The sequence below is a fragment of the Cygnus olor genome, chromosome 7 (genome assembly GCF_009769625.2).
Source record: "Cygnus olor isolate bCygOlo1 chromosome 7, bCygOlo1.pri.v2, whole genome shotgun sequence".
Classification (NCBI taxonomy): Eukaryota; Metazoa; Chordata; class Aves; order Anseriformes; family Anatidae; genus Cygnus; species Cygnus olor.
The window spans coordinates 27994935-28009621 of NC_049175.1; the positions used below are offsets into that span (position 1 = coordinate 27994935).

At 37.1% G+C, this 14687-nt stretch overlaps 1 long non-coding RNA gene across 1 annotated transcript; it reads right to left on the minus strand.

The window, feature by feature from the left end:
* Positions 1-1412: 1412 nt before the first annotated feature.
* Positions 1413-8936, minus strand: LOC121073294. Its single transcript, XR_005821596.1, has 3 exons — positions 8687-8936; positions 2570-2632; positions 1413-1544 (listed from the first exon to the last, which is right to left on the minus strand). It is a non-coding gene; the product is annotated as an uncharacterized LOC121073294 (long non-coding RNA).
* Between the last annotated feature and the right edge of the window lie 5751 nt (positions 8937-14687).

The following is a 14687-nucleotide window of genomic DNA, read 5'->3' on the forward strand; positions in this document are numbered from 1 at the left end:
AAAATAAAACCACTATTTGACATTCAAGAGTCATATAGAAGCATGCATTACACTGTGGAGATAGAGATACAGCTTTTTTTAAGGGCAGAAAGGAAATTTCTGATCTTTGACCTCCTCTTACTACAAGCTGGAGAATATCACCCAGTCAGCTGCACATTCAGCCCAGCGTTACAATGGAAGAACTGGGACGTTTCATTTAGAAAGGCAGCCAGGAACCAGACAGTGGCTGGGGAAACAGCTAGCACAAAGCCATGTGAGGTTGAATTTTTCGGTGGTCAGAAATATATGGCTATATCTGCAGACAATGTTAAATAAACACATACCCCTGAGAACAGCTTTCATATTTTCTCAATAATGCCTCCACCTTACAGGAATAGAGTTGAATGTGGAGGAGAGGAATTTAAGAGTGGCAGTTAACCTCCGTATCTCAGTCCTTGAGTGAGAAATGACAGCATGATCCAAAGGCACGGAGACAGAGTATACTGCGTTGGCCTAGCATTTGGGAACATCTTGGGCTCGTTCCTTCCTCAGTTTCAAAGTAGGTGCTTTACATACAAATGGGATAAATGACTACAAGCAGAATCACTGATTTAGGACAGCATGTGCAGGTGGCTTATGTGGCTTTGTCCACAGCGCGTTGACACCAGCATTCTCAGGTATGTGGATTCCTCTGGGTCTCAGAGGCTGATCTTTAGCCTCATGTAGCACTGTGAGATACAGTATGTATTTCTACTCCTTTTAACATCTTAACTGTGGTTGTGGGAACTTAATGTAAGTGGCCCCAGGAATGGAAAGGATGAAATCTACTCCATGCCAAATCTCAAGCTATTGCAAATCACTTATTCTACAGTACCTTCTCTCATTTACTCCTATTGAATATCTTTCTCTAACAAATACTGCTTCTAACCTTGTAATCCTGGACAAATTCTGTACTCATGATTTTCCCATGACTCTAATTGTCCAGTTTGCAGTCAGCTCCCTGTGAAAATCTGATGACATCCTTTATCCACACAGAGTTTGGTGAAGTTTAGACAGCCTGAGTATCCTTCAACCACACATCGATAAAGCCTGCTCACAAAGGCAATGTATTCTGACAAAGAATAACAGTGAGATAGGCTTTGCAAACTTTGCTGGCTATTGAATGTGCTGTGCAGGAACTGAACATTGAGAAAATAGGATGTTTTTCAAAGGCGTCAAAGTGATTCAAGAGAGTGGTAGGACTCAGCCTCTTGAATCATTTAGATCTCCTTGAAAAATGCTACCTATTATATATAGAGAGAGGAACCATCTGAGGATCTCAGCCTTTATGCAGAGAGACAAACTCAGCTTATGTCCTTTGGCAAAGCTCCGAAGGAACAGAAGCACAGGGGACAGAGGAGGGGCACCACACAGGAGACCACATGAATTTTTTACCAGCTCTACTACTGTCTTGATGGGGCCTTTAAAGTACTTACCATACTGTATGGAAAAACTTTCTGCCAAACACGAGTAATAATATGAACAGTGTTTCCTCCCCTCATTATTAAGTCAGATGAGAATTTGTTCTAAAAGATCAAAACATTATTTTGGCTGTAGTTATGCACCTATTTAACTTTTTAGTCTCTATTAATTATTCTTCTTTACCTAGGCTCATTATAAAAAAATCCAGATGATACTGTTATTCTCACTAGCTTGAGGAGGCTAATTTGGTGTCAAATGCTGCACTGCCAGCAGGGTTTTAAGAGTTGGCTTGTATTTGCTTTTCTTTGTTTGTATTTGTTTGCTTCAAGCTGTTTCCTGGTGTACTTCAGAAAACCCTTCCATACCTCTCTTTGAGCTCATGGTCTTCAGAGGTATAGATCTTCCTTAAAATATTTTCTCTTATCTTTCACTGTAGGTGAATCACTTCATCATTTCAGCTAGCTCTTTTCTGAACGCACTCCAATTTATTTGTCTCTTGTTGTCCAGTGCTTGTCTGAACTGAACAGAATTTGCTTAAATTTAGTACTACTGCAACAGTGATACTGTTTGTTCTGTGACATTTTTTTTTTTGCAGTCTTTTCAGACTGACCTGTAAAAGAACCTCTTGCTGATTCACTTCTTCCACAGTAATTGGTCTTGCTTATTTTAATCACCCAGCATACAGTGTATGCCTGAGGATTCGCTCCAAGCGATTAAGATAATTTCCCAAGGATTGTCCAAACTTTTCTCTTTTGATTTTCATTGCCAGTTTCACCCTTATCTTTGGAATGGCAAAGGTCCAACACATTTGTTTGTTTGTTTGTTTTTCCAAGAAAATTATGCTGAGAAGTTGTCATTGTCTTAATGTTTCTGGTCTTTGCTGCACAAGAATGTTAGCAATCTGTGTGCTTGTAACTACAAAATACTTACTGGCTTGCAGTTTTTCCCTGTTATTTACCCTACATAAATCATCATCTGTAGCAGAGCTATAATCACTTCATAGTATTTCTGATACTTTACCGATTTGAAGACCAAACTCAATAGCAGCCCCATTTCTTTTTGCCTAAGCATTTTTTCCCCCCTAGACAGATGATGAACAAGGTTTCTGGTTTGCTATCCAATAACTTACCTGGTCACAAGGCTTCTACATGGCCGTACAACTGGAGCAGTACTCTGGAGTGACTCTGAAGGTCTGGGAAAATAATGAGATATGAAAAAGTCACTGTAGAGATAAAAGGATTGGATAGGTGCAGTTATACTAGCTGGGATAAAATTATAAGTGTTATCAAACTTTATATTTCAGGATATGAAGTGAATACCAGATGAGTTCAGGAAGAAGTTTTTCCTTTGATCAGCTTATAACCCTAGAGCACAAAGAGTGATAGACCTTTTAATTTTATTCTAATTGAAATATTTGGTGACATGGCTGCAATTTTTTATCTTCCTTTGCAGCAAGTGACATTGACAATTCTCAAAGATTAAAGAAACCTGTGTTACCTTGTGACTTAGAAAATTTCTTGTTTTGATAGGCTCTACTTTCTTACATGAAGGAAAAACAAATATCAATCTGGTCCTGCCTAGAGAAAAGCCTGTTGACAGTTCTCAGCAGCAAGGATGCTTCCACATCATTTTACCAAATAGAACAGTGCCCAAATTTCAGAATTTGATCAGTACAGTCATATATCTGACCATATTCTGAGGGATTTAGGTAGGTACAAACTTCAGAAGTAGCTCAATCTTTGCTTTTCACCACCTTTCAAGTCTTCTTTTAGAAATATGAAAGGTTTAGGAACATTTAATTTCCCCTGGAATAAACAGTTTTACAAACTTTTACATTTATTAGGCAAGCACAAACCAGCAGAGTTTTACTGAGCCTAACGTGGCAAAAGTAGGCGACTTCATCAAAGGTACTCCTGTTTATGCTACCTGAAATTTTGACCCTGCACAGAATGGATGGATGAAGAAGGTCCTTTATTGCTTGTACCTCAAGTCCTATTTGTCTGCTGACTACTGTGAAATACATCACATCAGCACAAAACACCTCCATAGTGTCTTGCCAAAAGTTCAGTAATCTTTGTCTTTTTTTCTGAATAAGTGGTACAATTTGAACACCAGAGTTTGCCAAGGGACATTCTACAAAAGTGTTTGGAGAAAGGCATGAAAATCTGAGAAGAAACAACTTTAATACAAACAGCTATGAGAATTAGGGGGGACCACAAAGGATAAGTAAGACACAAGTGCTTTGATATTTCCTTAGCTGGGAATCAAAGAGCTGGGAAGCTGAAAGTTCAGACCATAAGCCTGAGTGGTTGATGTTTGTTCTCTCCATACCATCATGACTGTATTGCTTGTGTTGCAATTCCAGCTGGAAGAAGAAGAGACTGGCCCCTGCTGTGTCCCATCATCTCGATGCGACTGGGCATGTACTTGGGAACCTTGTTGGCCTCATCTGCCATTCCTGGTTCACTTCCTTCTGAGGTTAGTGACGGGGTTACTCCACCACCACCATGTTGAAGGAGTCTCTTTGCCATTCATGTGATATGAGCCTAAAAAGGAGCCACAGCTTACCAGGATGGTCCATGAAGCCACAAGCCGCTGTTTGGCCACCTCAAATCTAAATAGTAGAGACATACCAAAAGGCATGTAGAGAAATGGATTGCTGTTATTATTATCCCATTATCCAAATAGGGAACAGAATAGAGGAAAATTCTAGTTATTGGGAATGCCAAGATCGTATCCTTTGTGCCTACAGTAGAACTCTTCAGTCTAGGCAAAGATTAGGTTGAGCTGACACAGCTTCCATGCTTTCTGGACCCATAGTAGTACCCCAGCACAGCACTCTATAGGGTAGATGAAAGCTCTTTCACAAACTGAGAGTAATGATTTGGGGGTTTGCCACAAAAATGGATATAGGATATCATCTTCAAATTGAGTGTTCCAAATCAAAGATTTCAGGCTGAATCACTTCTAAGCCACTGTTTTCAGAAAACATTTGATATGCAAAGCAGCGCTGATGTGTCCAAGGTAAATTTAAAAAAAGTAAAATATAAAATAAAATAAAATAATTGTTTGCTATATATGTGGGTTTCCCTGTTCCTGTTGTCTGTGTATGGGAGTCATTCAGTCAGGTCCCTGGACTCACAAACATTTTCTTGTGACTGGTGAAGAGAACAAAGCCTGAAGGAGCCAAAGAAAACATTACAAAAACAACTTATTTCAGAGTAATGGAAATAAAACACAGTATAACCTCCAAATCAAATATTTTGAACTGCCTCTTTTTGTTTCTTATCTGCCACAAGTAATAATGAATAAAAAAGTCAGACAGGAACCATAGCCCCTCTCATAAAAAGGAACCAAATTCATTCACTGTGCTGATGTAACTAACAAACATAAAAGTGATGTAAAGACACAGCAGCTGTCATTTATTTCCTTCTAGAGGGATATTTTCTTGCGATGGAAGCCAATTAGTGTTGTTCTCTGAAGAAACATGAAAACATCAGAAAGAACAATTTTTGTCTGAAAAGAGGGTAGAAATATTTTTGATCTAGAAAGACGTCTTAATGTGACCAGAAAATTGAGAGAAAGAAAAAAACAAAGATACTGCTGTGGTTTTTCAGACAAACACAATGCAAGTTTACTCTCAAAAATGTTAGAGTTCTGATTTTTTTCCATTAATATAATTTGCTGAAAATGTTCTGTTACAGACACTGTCTCACTTTGCCAAAATTTTCCAACTTAATTATTTCCTTTAAACACTAAATAAAAATGCTTCTAAAGCATATTTTTAAAATATTATTGTCTGTTGAGCTCATGAATTCACATAGGAAGAAACAATTACTTTTCTCAAATGTTTTTCTAGTTCATGCAGGAAGATTGCTGTTTCTCTTTTTTAAGTTTTGAAAATGTTTTTTCTTTTTTTTTTTTTTTTCCTCTCTTCTGGGATGCACCATCTTTTTCTTTTACATTATTATTGTTTGTTTTACAGTAACTTTGAAGACAAATGTGATTGCATTGTGAGAACCTTTATATCTTGCCTTGGGAAATGGAACAGGTGCCATGACTCTATCAAGCAATGTGCCTGCCCCTTTGCAAACAACTATTATGGCTTGATAGTTGAGAACTGCTGCCACTGTATCAGCCCTCAAGTGGTTGAATGAATGTTAGAATAATGAGGTAAATAGCTTATCTATGCAAATAAGTATTTGAGCTGATGTTTGATCATGCATTCTTAGTCTTTCTTATTGTCCAGGACCAAACTGTAATTTGGACAATTTACCAAATGCTGTCAAAAAATGAAGAAATAACTGAGAAACAACGTAAGCAAGCTCGTCCTGCCAACTGAAAGATGGACAGGAAGTTTTTTGAGAGATAGTCCTAATTGTCATGAAATACCACAATTTATTGGTATAGCAGATTACAGTCAGAAAAGCACAGGGAAGGCATTAAATGCTTTGGGTATGTAGCTGTGCAACTACAGAAGAGGGTGAGTAGAAAACTCTGGAAGGCTGCAAGTGATAAAGTTGGTATGCCTTAGGGAATTAACACCCTGCATCTGGAAATTATAACCATGCTCCTGAAACTTGGGAGCTGGCTGGATATATTCCTTCCACTATTCTGCCAAAACAGAATAAAATGGGTAAGTGAATTTAGTTGTTCCTGGATGATTTTGATTCAAAATAATTAAATCATAATGATTTTGTTTACTTATCTAGATATTTGAACAGTATTAACTGCCCTCATGTTTTGGCTGCAGCTAAAAAAAGCTATCTTGCTTTTGTACACAGATATCTAGTCCGCTGCTGAAGTCCTTTGTTTTGGATAGACTTAGACTTTAAAAGCAGACTCTCTCAGTAACAGAAATCCTGTATTTTTGTTTTTTTCTCTAAACATGCTAGTGTGTCCAATTTAGTACTAGAGTAATAAAGTTATCTTTTTCAGGTTCCTTCTTTCTTAAAGGTGTTTGGTTTTAAAAAATAATATAAATGCAGGCTGAGATACTTGCAACACAAAAGAAGTCAGTACAGCAGTACTGCAAGATCAATGCACCTGAATAAAGTAATCATAAGTGTAGCTAAAGCAAAGCAGGGTTATTTGCTTCCTTGTTGTTACACAGAAGTCTTGACATCTCTGACACTGGTAATTTTATTCCAGAGACCATTTGTTCCCACAGTTGTAGCTGTGACAAAATATATTCTGAGCATCTCTCTAAAAGGGAAATCTAAAGTCCTCTGGATGTAAAGATGCCTTTGCAAGGAATTTCTTGCCTTTTGATCAAACTTGAAACTTACTCATCAGTACACTGTTATTTTAGTTCAACTTTTTTTGATGACACCTATACAAATATAGTAACTCTAATCTAAAGACGACATATAATGAGTCCCCGACACCTTAAGTCTTCACATCTTATCTGATTTTGTTAATCCCATCTTTGTATTTCAAGGTATCCTGTTTGCTCGGCCAACATGGACTACTATTCTGTAACCTCTCATTTATACATATAGCCCTTCTTCTAGCTTGATTTGGAAACAATGTGTTAGAAATGCTGAGTTCTTTTCAATGCCTTCATTACAAAACAAATGTCATGGGAAAAAAATGTTATGCTTCAGTTTAATCACAGAAATTGAAAATTGAGCCAGAGGTAGTATCTTTGAAGGACAGAGGAAGCAGATAGAAAATATGGGACTGCCCGGAGATGTTTACACATAGGGTAAACCATTAATGGGCAATGAATTTATGACACAACTTCATAAAATATTTCCTGTGTGCCCAAAACAACTAAAAAGGGGCATAAGACACTTTAGACACACATTTTAGGCACTCAGTTTGGGTGAGTAGTGTACCAAGACACCCAATTTAGTTGATATAGTAGGACAAGCTCCTCTGGAGAGCAAGTCAGAGCAGGTGCTACAGGGCTGACAGTATTTCCTATCATATTAAAGTAGAATTGGATCAAAATGGTTTAACTTGTTACACTTGACTGTAAAAACTCTGTACCGACTTGTCGCAATCAGAGAGTGAAATCTGTGCTATGAAACGCTTAATGTATTAAGGCACCCAAGCAGTTAACCCCAGGACTGAACAAATGACAACAATAAAAGCTAATAAAAGAAAAAACAAATAAGGCAAGAGAACACAAGCCAAGATGCAGCAAATGTAAATACTTCTCAGTCCTTCTGCAGTATTCTTCATGTATATTCTGCGCTGTTTCAACTGCACTTCTCTTTTCATTAAAATCGTATAGAGTTTACCAAGAACTTAATCCCAGCTGGAACATCACATGATTATTCTAATCCATAGTATAGAGCCCACTGCAGAGATGCAGAGAGTTAAGGATGGCTTGTACAAAAGCCCACATAATTTAGAGCATGATGTTTTAACACAAATTATGTACATATATGTGAAGGTCCCCAGCAATAATAACACATCAGGTATAAAATAATTCATATTTTCAGGATGTTTTTCAGATATTCATTACAAATAATTATTAAATGGACTTTTACCAGGAAAAAAAAAAAAAAAAAGGAAAGAAATACAAGATCTAAATTCCAAAAACATCTTCTGAACTTTCAATGCAAAAATATTGGTGAAAATTTAAAACATTAATTTTTCAAGCCAAATATATCAGTCTCTTTTGATTTTGCATTTTTGGCTCTTTGCATTGTGCTTGGCTGATTCATTCAACCAAGTTTCCAAATCTTAGTTCTGTGCAGGCTGTGCTTTGAAAAACAAGATCCATCTGGTAGATTCAGACCACAACACCAGAAAAAGGATTAAATCACATTATATTTTTATCATTTTCATTCCTAATCTTAGGAGGAACCCAGAACTTCAGTCGTGATGAGAAAAAAGTTCTCCATTTTCATGGAAGAAATTAAATGCCCACTTGACAACACATACTGATATACAGCAATACACATACACAGCAATACTGTGCTAGGTATCAGTTAAGACTCTCCAGAGCTTGTAACCACTCTTAATAGCTAGCCTAGGGAGGCAGACTCAATAGTAAGGTGTTGCATCTGACTTGACTACAAGCAATCATAAGTCAAATAAAGACAAACACTATTACACTGTCCAAGAAGTGAGAAAACAACCTGAGAGTTCCCTCACTATTAGTTCAAATGCAGACTAGGCTTGCTTTTAACGGTGGATGAAAAACAACAGTCAGGCATGTAGATTTGCTAACTGCAAAACTTTTAAATCTCTGTATGCCACATGGCCTTTCCCCCCAAAAAACATTTCTTACATGGGAAACTGAAGGGGAGTTACCTTTACCATCAAAAGTAACGTAAAGCTGACACACATGTAAAAGTTCTGCATTTCTTCCAGTAGAACCAGAGGGGGATGCGTGCAGCTAGCACATCGGGATAGCATGTGTTCAAAATAACAAGCAGCTACCAGCTGATCATCCAGAGATAAATACTTCTGAATTCAGTGGTCATTGGGTGTCTGCAGCACCTCTGAGGATAGCCAGAAATTTTGATATCTCCAAATCTCTATGCCTGTGTGAGAAATAAATAAATAAATAAATAAATAATATTATTAATAATAATAAAAGCTGGGAGAGTATTACTTTGCCAAAGAGTTTCGTATTCAAACGTGATGTGTGTAATTAAGGCTATTTGCTTCTAACTTCTATGTCCTCAAGACTCGGTTTAGAAACATACAAATCTATCACAACCTGACACGTTCAATGAAAGAAGAAACACAGGGCTGAACTCTTTGCACAGTGGCTATTTTTAACTAGACAATAACTCAAAATACTAAGGAAGGAGACAAGAAAAGGAAATCATGCAGGGACTGTCAAGAGCATGTCAAAGTTGCAACGTCTATGACAAGAAAATCAGCATGAGGCTTTTTTATTTCTTATCCTTCATCTTCAAGACTTAACAGCCATAAAAAAAATAATCTTAAATATGTGATTTGTATGTTAGTTAAAGATTAATTGTCTTTGTTTACAAAAAAAAAAAAAATCAAAGAAAAGCTTACTGATAACTTCCCATGGACGGCAGCAGTCCCTGTAACAGATTTTTAGTGATGGGAATTAAGTATTAGGAAGAATCAATAAATCTGGTTCTGTCGCTATTGGCTTCAAATTTCAAGGACCAGATGACACCATGATGCAAATAATCTTTTAGATTTTGTTGGTGTTTAATTAATTAGACTGGAGATAATGTAAGCTTTTGGTTAATGATATCATATAACTCTGCTGTATGACTGCTTCGCTCTTAAAATTTCCTTGACTTGAGGGTAATTTTAGTTAAACAGCAGTTAGCCAGGCTGTTGAGGAAATCCAGATGGCTGATTTTTAGCTGTTTGAGACAGCACACTGGTACTAAAATATAGTGGCAGTAGTTGCAAGAGAAAATTTTTTCTTCTTAAGGTGATGCTCTGCTTTACAGTCAGGGAATGTTCAAAACTGCAGGCATCTGAAAGTACAAAAACAGTTTAAATGGGGTTTAAATCTCAAATTCTGATTTTTAATCCGGTGGAGTCAATTATTGCATTCATTTCATTAAAAGAAAAAATGCAGAGGATCAAAAGTTTTGGATGCAATATCTCATCCTTAATTCAAGGTTGAGTACATCTCCAGCAAACTAACAAAACTCCAGATAATTCAAACATTTGAAACTTAAAATAATAAGAGAAGCTTTTGTTTTAACACTAGTTGTTCTTCCCTTTTTCTTAGAAACATTTTTGTGATGCTGCCCCTTCTTCAACAGTCTTTTCTGCTGGTAATGAAGGTGACATTAATTGCCCTCCTTCAAGAAAGCCAAAATGATCTGCTGAGGCTGTTTTTGTTGATATCTCTAATGAATATGAACAAGTTTTCCTGAAGACAAAATAAGACAAATACCCAGAGAGCGAGGAAGAAACAACAGCAAAGATAAATACGCTGTTTCTGTTACTAATGATCTTTGCTCAAAGTGACTATGTAAGTGGGAAATGGGTTCTCTGCACATCCTTGTCAGCTGCCTAGAGCCAGTTAAACATACATTGCTGTTAGGCTCTCTCTAAGAAATAACTGCCTCCCTGGCCCCAGACTGAGAGCAGCAAAGACAAAGATACAGTCTTTTTTGGTCAAACCAGATTCTTTCATTTCATTAAAGGCAAAGAAGGAAGAAAGTAAACAGACTTGGAAACAGAAAGAGCATGCAATGAGAGGTATGCAGCAGTGGGAGGATAAGTTATGCTCCAGGTGAGAAATACTAATTTTACTTGTGTGGCAAACTTTGGTCAGGGTTCCTCAGAAGGTCAGAGAAATAAAGGCTGAGTGATACTCCAGTGGATGCAGGGTCTTAAAAGCTTGAAAGGAGGGCAGAAAAGGTGGAGAAGGTTACTTGTTTCTGCACATTTGTTCTGTTGGTATCAGAATCAAATTAAAAAGAAAGTCTCAGAAGAAGCATTCTCTCCATCTTCCACTCAGCTTACACTTCTTTCTAATGCATCTGTTTATATCAGGGATTGCCAGTGATTTATCATCAGGGCCTAAGCCGAGTGATGAATTGGTATTAGCACATTTAATTTTTGATTCTGTCCATTTTTCCATTTGTAATTTTAAGCTAATTTTATAAATAATTAATTCTTCTTTTTTTTTAATCACAGCCAACATAAGCTGTTAAATCTGTGCTCCCAATCCAACCTTGACAACAAACACATTTCCTTTTGAAACTCTTACAGGAAGCTTTTACTTTGTAAACCTCTTTTCTTTCTTTATACTCTCTTTATGTTAAAAAATAAAACCTAAGTGATGCAATGCATTTAAGCTGTGCAACTAAAGCTATTGATTTAGCATCCAGAAGAAATATATTTTCTATTAATTCAATATAGAAAAATCAATGTAGTGTCCCAGAACTTAAAGTTCATCTTACTCAAATTTATACAAAATCTTACTCCTTTATATACCATGACAGTATCGTATTTTGTACTCTCTGGTAGAATGAAGACAGCAGAAGCCAAACAGTTCCTAAACCAGATAGAGATTAAATGATCCCTCAGCTCCTGAAACGGTTCTGTTCTGATGGTTTTCTGCCATTCTCTCTGACTTACTGGGGGATGCCTGTGGCATGCTGGTGTACAGCTGGAATACCTCTTCCCATGCATCAGGAGCACCATAACACAAAGTCCAGAATGCCCATTTCATTCATCATAACAATAACTGGATGTGTCTGTGGAGACATAAATAAAAATGACCTTAGATAATATTGGAAGGGTCTCCAGGACTCACCATCATTAACTGTCATGATATTTATGGCTGCTTTGCTGTAATGAAAAGCATGATATTCTCTTGACTACATTTCTTATTATGAGTTTAGCAGGCTAATATATGAAAATCATGTTTGAAAATAATGCAACTGAAGTTTTTGTTTTGGTAATGCTAAACTCTAAGCAAGGAAAATAATTTTTCTTTGCTTCAATTATGCAACTACTTCTCCATAACAACTCTTCAGTGACAGCTAGCTATTTTTTGAGCCAAGAATGGATAGACCTCCAATCACTTTTCAGACATCTGGACTGCCCAAAGGCTTTCCATTTCTCATGTCAACTTTCTGAAGACATAAGGCAGGTTTCCCTGCAGCCCAGCAGCCAGATTTTGCTCCCATGGCCTCCAGTAGGTTCAAAAGTGTGAGCAGGGTTGAACTGGAACTAACCGCACACAGATTAACTTAAAGCCATCACAAAACTGCAGCCTGAGGAGCCTAGTGATGGCAGTACTCGAGGGCTATTCTAAGTATCATGTCTCATAAGACTTGTTTTCTCCAGACCTACCTCTCTTCCTGCCCTTTTTCTTCTTTCCCAGTATCCCTTAAGCAGGATGTCAAAACAAACAGTACTCAAGTGGGAGACAAACGTTTGACTGTGTCATGTTAAAGTGAGTTTCTGATTAGGCTACGCTATCCCTCAGTGCTCCAGAAGGCATCTCAGTTCATCTAGGGAAAAATCTTACATGAAAATTAAATAGCAACCTAAGTCTACAGAGAACTGCAAAATCACATCTGTATTGCAGCTGATATTACTGTCTTTAGAAAAGCTCCACAAAGGACTTCAGACAAGTACAAGGAAAGTAAGCTGAGCCATAAACATTAGGTTATTCACGTAGAAGGCGAAGGTCATGCTGAAGTGTCTTCCTATTTTTCTGTTTTTCATGTTCTGTGAAAAATCAATATTCCTCTCAGATATGTTATATCAGACATTGGGCTGAATAGCAGTACCTTTGCACTGCATGTCCCTGACAATCTTTGGAGCTGCCAGAGACTTGGACAGAATTCAAAATAATGATGGATTCCACTAGAAAGACTGAATTAGAAACTTCAAACCAGATCTACTTCCTTCATTTGAAAGCAGTGGACTTAATCCTTTTTTTTTTTCCTTTTTTTTTTTTTTTTCCTTTTTTCCAGGGCTAGGGTCAGCCCTTTACAAGGACAACAAATTGGACCAATTGAGGCATCATGTTGTGAGCAGGCAATAGCGAGTGAGCTGATTGCTGCAGTGGAGCTGGAGAACATTTGAGAGATCGGATTGACCTTGCGAAGACCGAGTGACTCACATCATTGGAAAAGAGAGTTCTTACCAGGAGTTGTCATGCTGTATGCATGACAGCAAAAGAAGACAGAAAAGAAAATAATTGTATGCATATGCAAATTGCCAGCAGTCTATACTGCTATTGAGCATATAGAATCCATGACCAAGCTGACACTTCTGTTGTGTTTAGCAATTGCAGTATAATACCCAAGTCCTATTGAAAGCAAGAGAAAAGTGGTGTAGCTTTCACATTATATGTCAAAACAGTCCAGAAAATGTCACCTTTCCTTCCTAATCATTTATTCTGCTTCCCCTGATCACTATGCAATACATGACCAAAACAAGAACTTAGAGGGAAAGCATATTCTTGCCCAAATAAAACTTACAAGATTTTGAAATCTTATGTCTCTTCTTTCTGAATAAAGACACAAAAGACAATTTCCAAAAACTGAAAATCCCTCAAAAAATAGATATTTTGCCTAATTTTATATATATATTTTTTTCCACTACAAATAGAGCTATTTATTCAAATGAAGAGAAATTTTAAAACAAAAAGCAAAGCAAAAAGAACCTCTAAAGTGTAAGAAAATCAGTGATTATTCAGTGTGTCAAAATCAAGCTGTGGATAATTTCCACATCGGCTTATTCAAAGAACTGACACGTAATATTGAAGGCAAGTTGCCTCAAGATCAGTTGTAACTTTGTCATAAAATGGGACTTTTCAGATGAATGCCATGATGAAGTGAATATACCTTGACAGACAGTTCAGTCAGGGAATGACTATGAGCAGTGATGTGATGTTAGTGTGAGAAAAGTTGATGCAAACCTGATGGACTGTTCTACAGGCCAACACATTGATGGCATACAGAGACACTATTTGGACTTTTATACACCAGGCATCTACCAGCTGGTTGGTTACTTATGTTGGAAATGGACTCAGTGACTTAAGGAAATCCAGTGCCAGAGTTACATAGCAAAATTTATCAATTTAATTTTCACATAAAAAATGTGCTAACTTCTCTTTCTTGGAGCAGGTTGAATTTCAACAACCTCGGTATTTTCTGATCCACAAATATCTCCAAATCCCTGCTTAACTCTCATAAAAATCTCTCAGATACTATTGTCCTTTGAAGTTATAACTATTTGGTTTAGCTAAGCATCTTATCACGTCTTCAGCAACTCAGTCTTAGTTGATTCATCTTTCTTATTACATGGAAAAGGGAGTCAGAAGAACAAGAAAGAGATCTAAAGGAGCATAGTACCTTATTAATTATACAGGGACATCAACAGGCCAGAAAGCAAAAGAATTTTCTTGCAGTCCTTGCAGCAATGAAATGTAAATGACTAACGCATGTGTTACCACAAAATTTTAGTTCTGATTTTCTGTTCTGAAAAACAATCTAAGATTTAAGCTTTTAGTCAGAGCTCTTGGCAATTGTGTTACACCTTGACTTGTGTAATATATGTCGGTAATACCCTAACTGAAGATACAGAGAGATAAGTGTCCTCTACACAATCATACCTACAGCAAGCACAGTTGACAGTACAGAGAATGAATTTGTTGTGCAAACTCATTCTTCATTATCAGTTATTCAGAATTTTGGCCACCATATGGAGATGAAGTTTTTACATATTAGGTCTATCTGGCTGACCATCCAAGACTGACAAACTGTGGGTAGTTTCAGATGAAATGATTATTTTGTCATTGCTGAAATCATTTTTAA